Below are 8,911 nucleotides of genomic sequence, written 5' to 3'. Positions count from 1 at the left end.
CTAGTTAAATAACAGTTATTATGTGACCATAATATGCAAAACCACGTTCAATAATATTGATTATTAGTAGTAGCTAATATTTCTGAGCTCTTACCAGGCCCTAAGAATTGTGCTTAATGTTTTTCAAATACTGTGTCATTCATCTGCATACCAGCCCACTGAGGGAATGTATCAGTCAGCTACTGCCACAGTAATGCTGTGTAACAAAAACTCCAACATGCAGTGACTTACAACAAACATTTTCTCTGCCTTGCTCATGTGTTTGTAGGTCCTCTGAGGCAGCTCTGAGTCCAGTTTCGGGTGGGGTAACTTGACTCTAGGCTGTTAGCTGAGTTCTGGTCTGCTCCATACGTGTTTATCCCAGAGCCTTGCTGCAAGAGGCAGCAGCTTCTTGGGATGTGTTCTCATTATGGATTCAGAGCACAAGAGAGCAATCTTAGACTTGCAACACATGTCAAGCCTCTGATTCAGTCACATTCTTTAAAATCTCATTGTCTATAATACTGGGTGAAGACAGTCAGTCTCAAAGGGTTACACACCAGAGGATTTCCTTCGTACAGCAATCTCTAAGTGACAAAGTTATAGTAACAGAGAACAGATTGGTAACTGCAGGAGTTAGGTTTGGAGGAAGGGCCTGGCTTTTATGGTAAAGCACAAGGAGCTTCTTTGCAATGACGAAATGGTTCTGTATCCTAATGGAGGTGTCAGTTACTAGAATCTATACATGTGGTATGATGTTATATAAACACACACACACACAAAGAGTACACTTAAAAACTGGTGAGATCTGGAGTTCCTGTCGTGGCACAGCAGAAACAAATCTGACCAGGAACCATGAGGTTGCAGGTCCAATCCCTGGCCGTGCTCAGTGGGTTAAGCATCCAGCATTGCTGTGAGCTGTGGTGAAGGTTGCAGATGCAGCTCAGATCTGGCATTGCTGTGGCTCTGGTGTAGGCTGGCAGCTATAGCTCTGATTAGACCCCTAGCCTGGGAACCTCCATATGCCGTGGGTATGGCCCTAAAAAGACAAAAGTCAAAAAAAAAAAAAAAAAAAAAACAACCAAAAAACTTGGGAGATCTGAGTAAGATCTATACTTGTCTTTTTAAAATGTTTTTTATTTTTAATTTTATTTATTTATTTATTTTGCTTTTTAGAGCCACACTTGCAGGCATATGGAGGTTCCCTGGCTAGGGGTCACGTCAGAGCTGTATCTGCTGGCCTACACCACAGCTACAGCAATGCAGGATCTGAGCCGTGTCTGCAACCACAGCTCGTGGCAATGGCTGGATCCTTAACCCACTGATGAAGGCCAGGGATCGAACCTGAGTCCTCCTGGATGCTAGTCAGATTCGTTAAGCACTGAGCCAGGATGAGAACTCCCTTGAGTATTTTTTTTTAAATTTTAAAATTATAGGTGGAATTCCCATCATGGCTGAGCAGAAACGAATCTGACTAGTATTCATGAGACCCAGGTTTGATCCCTGGCCTCCATCAGTGAGTTAAGGATCCAGCATTGCTGTGAGCTGTGGGGTAGGTCGCAGACATGGCTCGGATCTGGCATGGCTGTTGTGGAGGCGGGCAGCTGTAGCTTCCATTCAACCCCTAGCCTGAGAACCTCATGTGCCACAGGAGTGGCCCTAAAAAGACAAAAAAAAAAAAAAAAAAAATTATAGTTGATTTGCAATGTTCTGTCAATTTCTGCTGTATGTACTTGGGTCTTATTTTACCAGCACCAACTTCCTGATTTTGACAAAGCCCTGTAATTCTGTACAGTGTTATCATCAGAGGAAGCTGGTGAAGGATACACTGGAAAGCCTCTGTACTATTTTTGCAACTCTTTGTGAGTCTGAATAATGTCAAAATGAAAAGCTAAAAATAAATAAATAAAATCTCATGGTCTAAAGCAAGTCACATGACCACGTCCAAAGTCAAGGGATGTAAAGTACAATACCCCCATGGGGTCAATAATTCCATCTATTGCTTCCGGGGGTTATTATAGGTGCTAGACTGAAGCACAGGAAAGAGAAGCAACTTGCTTGAGATCACTCAGCTAGTGGGTATCAGGAGGAGGAGGTGAACTCCAACAATATAATTCCAAAAGGATGGAGGCCTAAGTGTGCATGTGGGGAGGAGACATTTCTTTGTTTCCTAAAATTCCCTGAATTTTTTTCAGCCATTAGTTGCCAATATCATGTTGGCACCAGCCTCAGATACACACCTATCTGTCTATCTGTCCACTTTTCACACGTGTCTGGCATTTGTGTTTATTCTCCAGAATAATAGACGCAAGGGCAATTCTTGGGTAATTTTTTGAAATTAATGCTGAGGGGGAAAATTGCCCTCCAGTTAACCTCAGGCATGTGTATAAATACCTTTAGAAAGTCCCTGGTGGAACTGGTATCAAAGGGGTTCCGTGATGTTACTTGAAAACAATTTGTTCCGCGTCAGCCGTGATTTCTGATGCCTGAATCCGAAAGGGATCTGCGTGGGCCCCGTGCCATCTCCACAGCGGAGGGAGGTGTTTACTTGGAGGGGGGAGAGGAAAGACAGAGGTATGTGTGGCCATGGAATAATGTTCCACACACCCTTACAGGAGGGGATTTCCTCCTCAGTTTCCACAGAACCTTCCCTGTGTTTGTTTAAACCCATTTGCACACTCCGGTCTGACAGCTGCCTGGCCCAGGGCCTTCCTTGCAGACCCACGCACAGCCAATCCTCTTTAACAGCACCCTGCACTGTGTCCCCCGATGCAATTACTTGAGTATATAAACCTCACTGAAAGGCAGGCTTTTCTTGGGAGCTAATAAATAAGCCCCAAAGCCACGATGTGTGTAAGACCTTGAAAAATGGCATCATCATCTATTGGGAATTGTGAGCCCTGCAAAAAGCAGCTCATTGTATTTTCAGAAAAAGGTTTTTGTTAAAAAAAAAATAATAATGAACCACCACCAAAAAACCCCCACCAAGTGAAGTCTATATGGAAAAAGCAATCTAGCCTGAGATTCTACGGCTGGTCTCTTTGCTGCATTAATCTTGCTTTGTAGTTTTTATGTAAGAGGCACTATTTGCAGGAAAACAAGATACAGTTTTGAAGAATTCCCCTCTTATGCCAGCTTCCCATCTGCAGTTATAATCCTCGGATTGTGACCTCTGCGTTAGTTGCCATGGATGCTGAGCAGAAGTTTATGACCTCAGGGTGGGTTATAGTTTCTTGGGGGGGGGTGAGAGAATGAAGCCTCAAGCAATAAAAATCAGGTTTTTGTTTTTTTTTTTCCCCCCAGGATGAGAGGAAAGACACCCTCAGGAAGCATCCCTCATCAGTGTGCCAGCATCTGACACTTAACGGAGCACTTTCAGTTCCACTTTGGTTGCTTTGAGGACAAGATGCTGGGCTGTGGCCATGGGGACACCGGCAGGCAAAAGGCTCATGTGACTGAAGACAAGGGTTTTTTCCTGTCCCTTGGACCTGTTTCCTCAGAGGCTGGATCTTAGTGCTCTAAGCACTTCTTGAGCTGAGTCTTCCAGAATTCAAAGTGTCTTTTCTTTAACTGACGGTATGTATGTGCATTCGAAGGTCCAGAGAGGACCACTGCTGCCGCTTCCCTGACCTCGGGCAGCCCGGGTGGTTTCCTGGAGCAGCCACCCGGGGGCCACAGCGGCTGGGCTTGAGGTCTCGCTGAGCTTTCCCTCCCCCCAAAAGCAAACAGGCTGAAGAACCCGGGAGAGCCTTCTCAGGATGCAAAAATACAACAGAGGGCGCAGAACCCACCGGCTCCGTGGCCTTGAATATCAATGTATGGGCTGGCTCCAGACCGCCAAGTTCCTTAAAAAAATGTCTCTGGCAGGGTGTCACTGGCAGGCTTAGGGGTTTCGGTTTGCTTTTGCTATTTGGAATCAGCGCATCGCACAAACCGTGTTTACTTGGAAGGGGAGGGGGTGGGAACCAAACCCACCGCTGGGCGCACACGCCTTGATCTCACATTCCAGACTCGAGCTGATGTGTGTCCGCGCGACAGACATGGGGCGGGGGGAGGGCTCTCTTCGGATGTTTCATTCGCCATCCTCACGTCACTCCCAAACTTTTCCTCCCTGCGCTTGGGGAGTCAGGTTGACGTGCCCTGGATGCGGGGCTCGTGGCGCGGAGCTGGGCGCGCTCCCGCGGAGCTGGAGCCGCAGAGGCTCCCGGGCTGGAGTCTGGCTTCTCAGGTACAAGTTGGGTGCCCGGGCGGCGACAAGCGGCGCGGGTGGGTGTCTGGCTCCGGCGCCCCTCCGCGTTCCGGCCAGGCAGCGCCAGGGGCGGCCCGGGCTGGGCGTAGGGAGTCCGGGCCAGCGGAAGCTTCGCGCAGCCTCACTCCCCGTGGCGCTCCCGGCGCGGTGGCGGCGGCGGCGGCCCAGGCAGACAATGAACTTGGGAGCGCGCGGAGCCGAGGCAGGTTTGGGCCCCGCGACCCTCGGCCCAGTCTCCCCGAGGCAACCTCGGCCCCCAGCGGAGGGCGTTCTCTCGCCGCCGGTGCTGCCCGCGCTCCGGGCGCCCCGCGCGCAGGGGACCCCGCGGGAAGGGCTGCCCGGCGGCAGCGGCGGCGCCAGGGCTCGCACGCCCCCCTCCTCGACTCGGGAGAATGCGGTCGGAGCTCGGGGACCGGGGACCCGATGGTGGGGCGATGGCGCTGCGGACCGCGGGAGGCCGGCGGGGGGGCGCACACCCCGGGGCACGCACGAGCCGGCTGAGCAGGAGAACAGCCCCAGGAGTCGGAATCCGGGCGGCGCGCTGCAGGCGGAGGATAGACGGACCCACAGCTCGGTGCTTTCTCCGTGTGAGCGCGGGTAGGGTGGGGGGTGGGGGGGATTCCCCAGCCACGCGCTCTGTTGCCCGGCGCACTTCGGGGAAGTTTCCAGGCGCCGCCTGGGGCAGGTAGGTGTGCATCCGCCACTCTCCCCGACTCGGGCTCCGAGCCGCCTCCCCGCCCCGGCTTCTGTTCCGCCGCTGCTTGGGGGAGATCGCGGGGGGGGGGGGAAATTGCGGTGGTGGTCCCAGGTGACAAAGCCTGAGGGACCGGTTTCCGGGGGTGGGGGCGCGGGGGCGGGCTTGGGAGGAGACGGGGGCGCGGCGAGGCCCGAGCCGCCTGAACTTTTGCTCCCCACCCTCTCCTCCTTCCTGTCCGCCCTCCGCCCACTGCCCCCTCGCAGCGCCGGGCCGCAGCTCCAGAGGCGGCGTGACTTTGGAGTAGCTGGCGCTTCGCGGTGGCGGCGGCGGCGTCCCCGGCCGGCCTGGGCGCGGCGAGCCGGGCGCTGCAGGTCTGAGCGGAGCGGCGGCGGGGCTGCGGGGGCTGCGGGGCGGCGAAGCTGTGGGGAGCCGGGGTGGCAGCGGCCCTGCGCGGGGGCGACGCTGCCGGTCGTGATGGAGCGCGAGTCTGCTGGGTTGCGTGTGCGGGTGGAGAGGACTCGGTGGCTGTGGGCGGATGGGGGGCGGGTCGTGGCGCAGTTGGCTCCTTTGGAGCCCCCAGGATCGCGGGGTGGAGGCGCCTGGAAGACGAGAACGTCGCCTTTGGGGGAATGAATGAAGAGCTGGGGAAGCGCCTTCCGACTCCTCCGGGCAAACGGATTGGCCGGCGCGCGCGCGCGTGTGTGTGCGTGTGTGTTTAGGATTCGGAGCCGCCACGGTCCTGGGCGCGGCTGCTTGACCGCCCCGTCGCGGTCCTGGTGCCCACGTTCCGCGTCCGCCCTGCGCCCCCGGGTCAGCTGGCGCGACTGGAGCGGCGGGTGTAGACGGAAGGCAGGGGCTCGGTGGCCGACTGTTGACAGCTGGACTCCCCGCCCCGAGTAGGGAGATTGGAGAAGGAGGAGGCAAAATTAGGACTGAGACCCACTCCTCCCGCCCCCTTTTTCCTGCTCCCCGAGGCTCTTCGCTGTATTCACATTGGGTGAGTTGATGGCACGGCGTTTTGGGGAGTGAAGTTGTTTCTCCAGGAAGCCCCGCAAAGGGATGTAGCGCGCCGTTCAGTGAGGCTGAGTGGAGACTTTCAGGGTTCACAGGGCCCCAGCTCCTCTTTATCAGCTGCGGTTCTTAGGTAGCCAGCCAGCCGGTGTTGGGGCAGAAAGGCCGCAAGGGGACATCTTGCAGCCCCTGAAACACCCAGGTGGAAACTGAGGTCTGGAGATTTGCCCCAAGTTTCTCTAGAATCTTTCCCACACCATTCTCTATGCCCACCCCAACGTGCACATTCAGGCACCCTCCTTTCCAGAACGTGGCATTTATTTTACCAACTGTGTGTTGAGTCAGGATGTCTTGGTTGGTACGTAAATACGTACAAGTTATATATGATTTTGTTTAAAATAACATGGGAAAATGCCTTTTAATTGGGTAGTTTGTAATCAGATACATATTTCTCGTCAATAAGCCTGAAACGTTGGCAGGAAAATGTTCTTTTTGCCTCCTGCTGGGTGGGGAAATTGAGCCAGCAAGGTGAGGCGGCTCACCATCGTCTCCCTCTCGGTTCATAGGTGAACCCCAAGTGGAGCTGTGGGGCTCCTTTTCCCTCCAAGGTCCAGCTTCCCTGGAGAACCATCTTTAGAGCCCTGGAAGGAAATCCAACAATGTTTTTTTGTGTGTGTGTGTTTTCTTCTCTCCAGTTCAGTGAGCTACCTCATGGCGTAAAGTGAGCAGGTGAATTCATCCAGGATATTGTTTAGGGGATGGAGAGGCAGCTTTGTCCATAGTGGATCCCACCTGCCCCTTACTTTTCTTGGATGCTTAGATGGCCAGGGATCCCGGCACTGTCGCTGTGGCTGCCATGAGGGCTGCTGTTTCGCTGTGTTACTGTTGCCCCAGCCTGCACAGGTGAGGCATTTGGCTTTCTCCTTGCCTGAAGAAGAGATTTGTCCTTGCAGCTGGAAGAGCTATTGTCTGCAGGAAAGTTTGGGAGAGGTTGGAAAGTAGACTCTGCGTATTGGGTGTCTGGAGAAAGAGCAGAAAAGAAACTCCTAGTTAACCAGCTGGGCCACGGAGCCCCGGGCTCTTTGAACCTACACTAGGGGAAGCTTTAGGTTAGGGCTGGGTTGTGATTAGATTGTGGTGGTGTAAGGCCACCGGAGGCCTGGCTGGAGGTTGCCCCAGCTAGCATCTAGGCTGGCCCCAGGGGATGGGAAGAGGAGGGAGACTCTGGGGCTACCTTGAGCAGGTGGGCACAGGCCCTGCCATAGAGGGCAGCTTTGACTCAGCTTCAGCCAGTGGGGGGAGAAAACCAACTTGAAGGGTCTTGTTAATTTTCAGAGGAATCCTCAAGCCTGGAAGTTTAAGTGTGGGCTCAGGTCCTGCAAGTGGAATAGAGGGTTGGGGGTGAGGCTCTGCCAAGAGGTCGGAAGCTTACATCTGGCCCTGTGTTTGTATATCAAGAAGGGTGTCCCCCCATCGGGGAGATGTGGCCCATGATAAGACATGGGGACCCCTCCCCCCCAAGCCGAGGGACTGAGAATTGGCAGGTGCCCAGTGTGTATGGCCATGTGCCAGGCTCTGTCACATGCTGTGTGTCATGCATCCATTCAGTAGCTATTGGATGGGTTCTTGTCCTGTGGAAAGAGACACTCTGCATGAAACTTTGCTATGATTTAACTGATCAAATAGTACACGTGAGGAGCGAGGAGTTCCCACTGTGGCCAACACAATGTTGGGTTTGTTCCCTGGCCTCGCCCACTAGGTTAAGGATCCGGTGTTGCCAAAAGCTGCGGTGTATGCGGTGTAGATTGCAGCTGCAGTTCGGATTCGACCCCTAGCTCTGGAACTTCCAGATGCTATATTGAGGGCCCTAAAAAAAAAAAAAAAAAAAAAAAATGTGCAACAGTGAGAAGACAGTCCCAGCCTTTGCAGGAAGGGAGCAGGCAAAAATACATGCACCTGGTGGGCGAATGAGGAGTGAGCTGCGTTAAGATCTGGGAGGAACAATCAGGCAAGGAATAGCACTGTGAGGAGTGGGTTTGGGGGGACAGAGTCTCCTTTTACTGATGTGGAAGTTGAGGCTTGGAGCAGCGGGTCCAAAGTCCTCTAGCCCAGAAGTGGAAAGTCATCTGAGGCCTCCAAGCTCCAGCTCCTCCCACCCTGTGGAGCGGGAGCCTCTGGAAACTCCCAGATGAATGGACGATTGCTGTGGTCGCCAGCTCTCTGTTCCTGTCCCCACGTCCAGATCCTGTCCTGGTCCCCAGGCCTCAGCAGGTCCAGGATGGCAGAGGTGTCATTTGGAACCCGTTTGTAGGAGAGAGGAGTTTCTTTAAAAGCAGACGTTCCCTTCATGGCTCAGTGGTTAACGAATCCGACTAGGAACCATGAGGTTGTGGGTTCGATCCCTGGCCTCGCTCAGTCGGTCAAGGATCTGGTGCTGCCGTGAGTTGTGGTGTAGGTCGCAGACATGGCTCAGGTCCCGCGTTGCTGTGACTGTAGTGTCAGCTGGCAGCTGTAGCTCTGATTTGACCCCTAGCCTGGGAACTTTTGTATGCCATGGGTGTGGCCCTTAAAAGCAAAAAAAAAAAAAAAAAAAAAAAAAAAAAATCTAAAAGCAGAAACTATTTTTAAACTAGTTGGCCCTGGGAGTGTCCTAGTGTGAGCTGTTGGCCACCGGGCCTCTCTTTCAGCCCCGGGTGAGAATGGGCGTCCGTGTGCAGGTGGGCTGCTCAGATGCTGTCCACAGAATTCCTTGTGACGGTGTTGCTGCGCCCTGCGCCCAGGGCCTGCCTTCTCCTTTAGCCACCACCGCCCTGGGCGACTGCTTGCACAGAGTGTTTCGGTATTGTTCTCAAGTGCGAGGGGTCTGATTTCCTTCCTGCGATGCGCTTCCTTTAAAATGCAGCGCTGGGGCCGGGGGGTGATTCATGTGTAGACCCAGGTCTGCCTGCAATGACGCCTAGAGGTGGCACTTAGCG

At 53.8% G+C, this 8,911-nt stretch overlaps 1 protein-coding gene across 37 annotated transcripts in view; it reads left to right on the top strand.

Moving 5' to 3' along the window:
- The first annotated feature begins 3,356 nt into the window (after positions 1 to 3,356).
- CHST15 (carbohydrate sulfotransferase 15) overlaps positions 3,357 to 8,911 on the top strand; it is a 100,496-nt gene continuing 94,941 nt past the window's right edge. For 13 of the 37 annotated variants that reach the window (XR_014827110.1, XR_014827111.1, XR_014827115.1 and 10 more), the window contains exon 1: positions 4,078 to 4,207. The gene's annotated coding sequence lies outside the window, so the exon portion shown is untranslated. Of the gene's footprint in view, positions 3,556 to 4,077; positions 4,816 to 5,155; positions 5,297 to 5,644; positions 5,923 to 8,911 lie in introns of those variants that run through there. The other 24 variants (XR_014827112.1, XR_014827113.1, XR_014827128.1 and 21 more) reach the window with 6 other exon arrangements.

The sequence above is a fragment of the Sus scrofa genome, chromosome 14 (genome assembly GCF_054392235.1).
Source record: "Sus scrofa isolate SSC_HxYL_T2T_F1_AM1 chromosome 14, Sscrofa_HxYL_maternal_Yorkshire_Landrace_v2.0, whole genome shotgun sequence".
NCBI classification, from domain to species: domain Eukaryota; kingdom Metazoa; phylum Chordata; class Mammalia; order Artiodactyla; family Suidae; genus Sus; species Sus scrofa.
The sequence above is the reverse complement of the archived record's forward strand: the minus strand, read 5'-3'. Positions and strand labels throughout refer to the sequence as shown.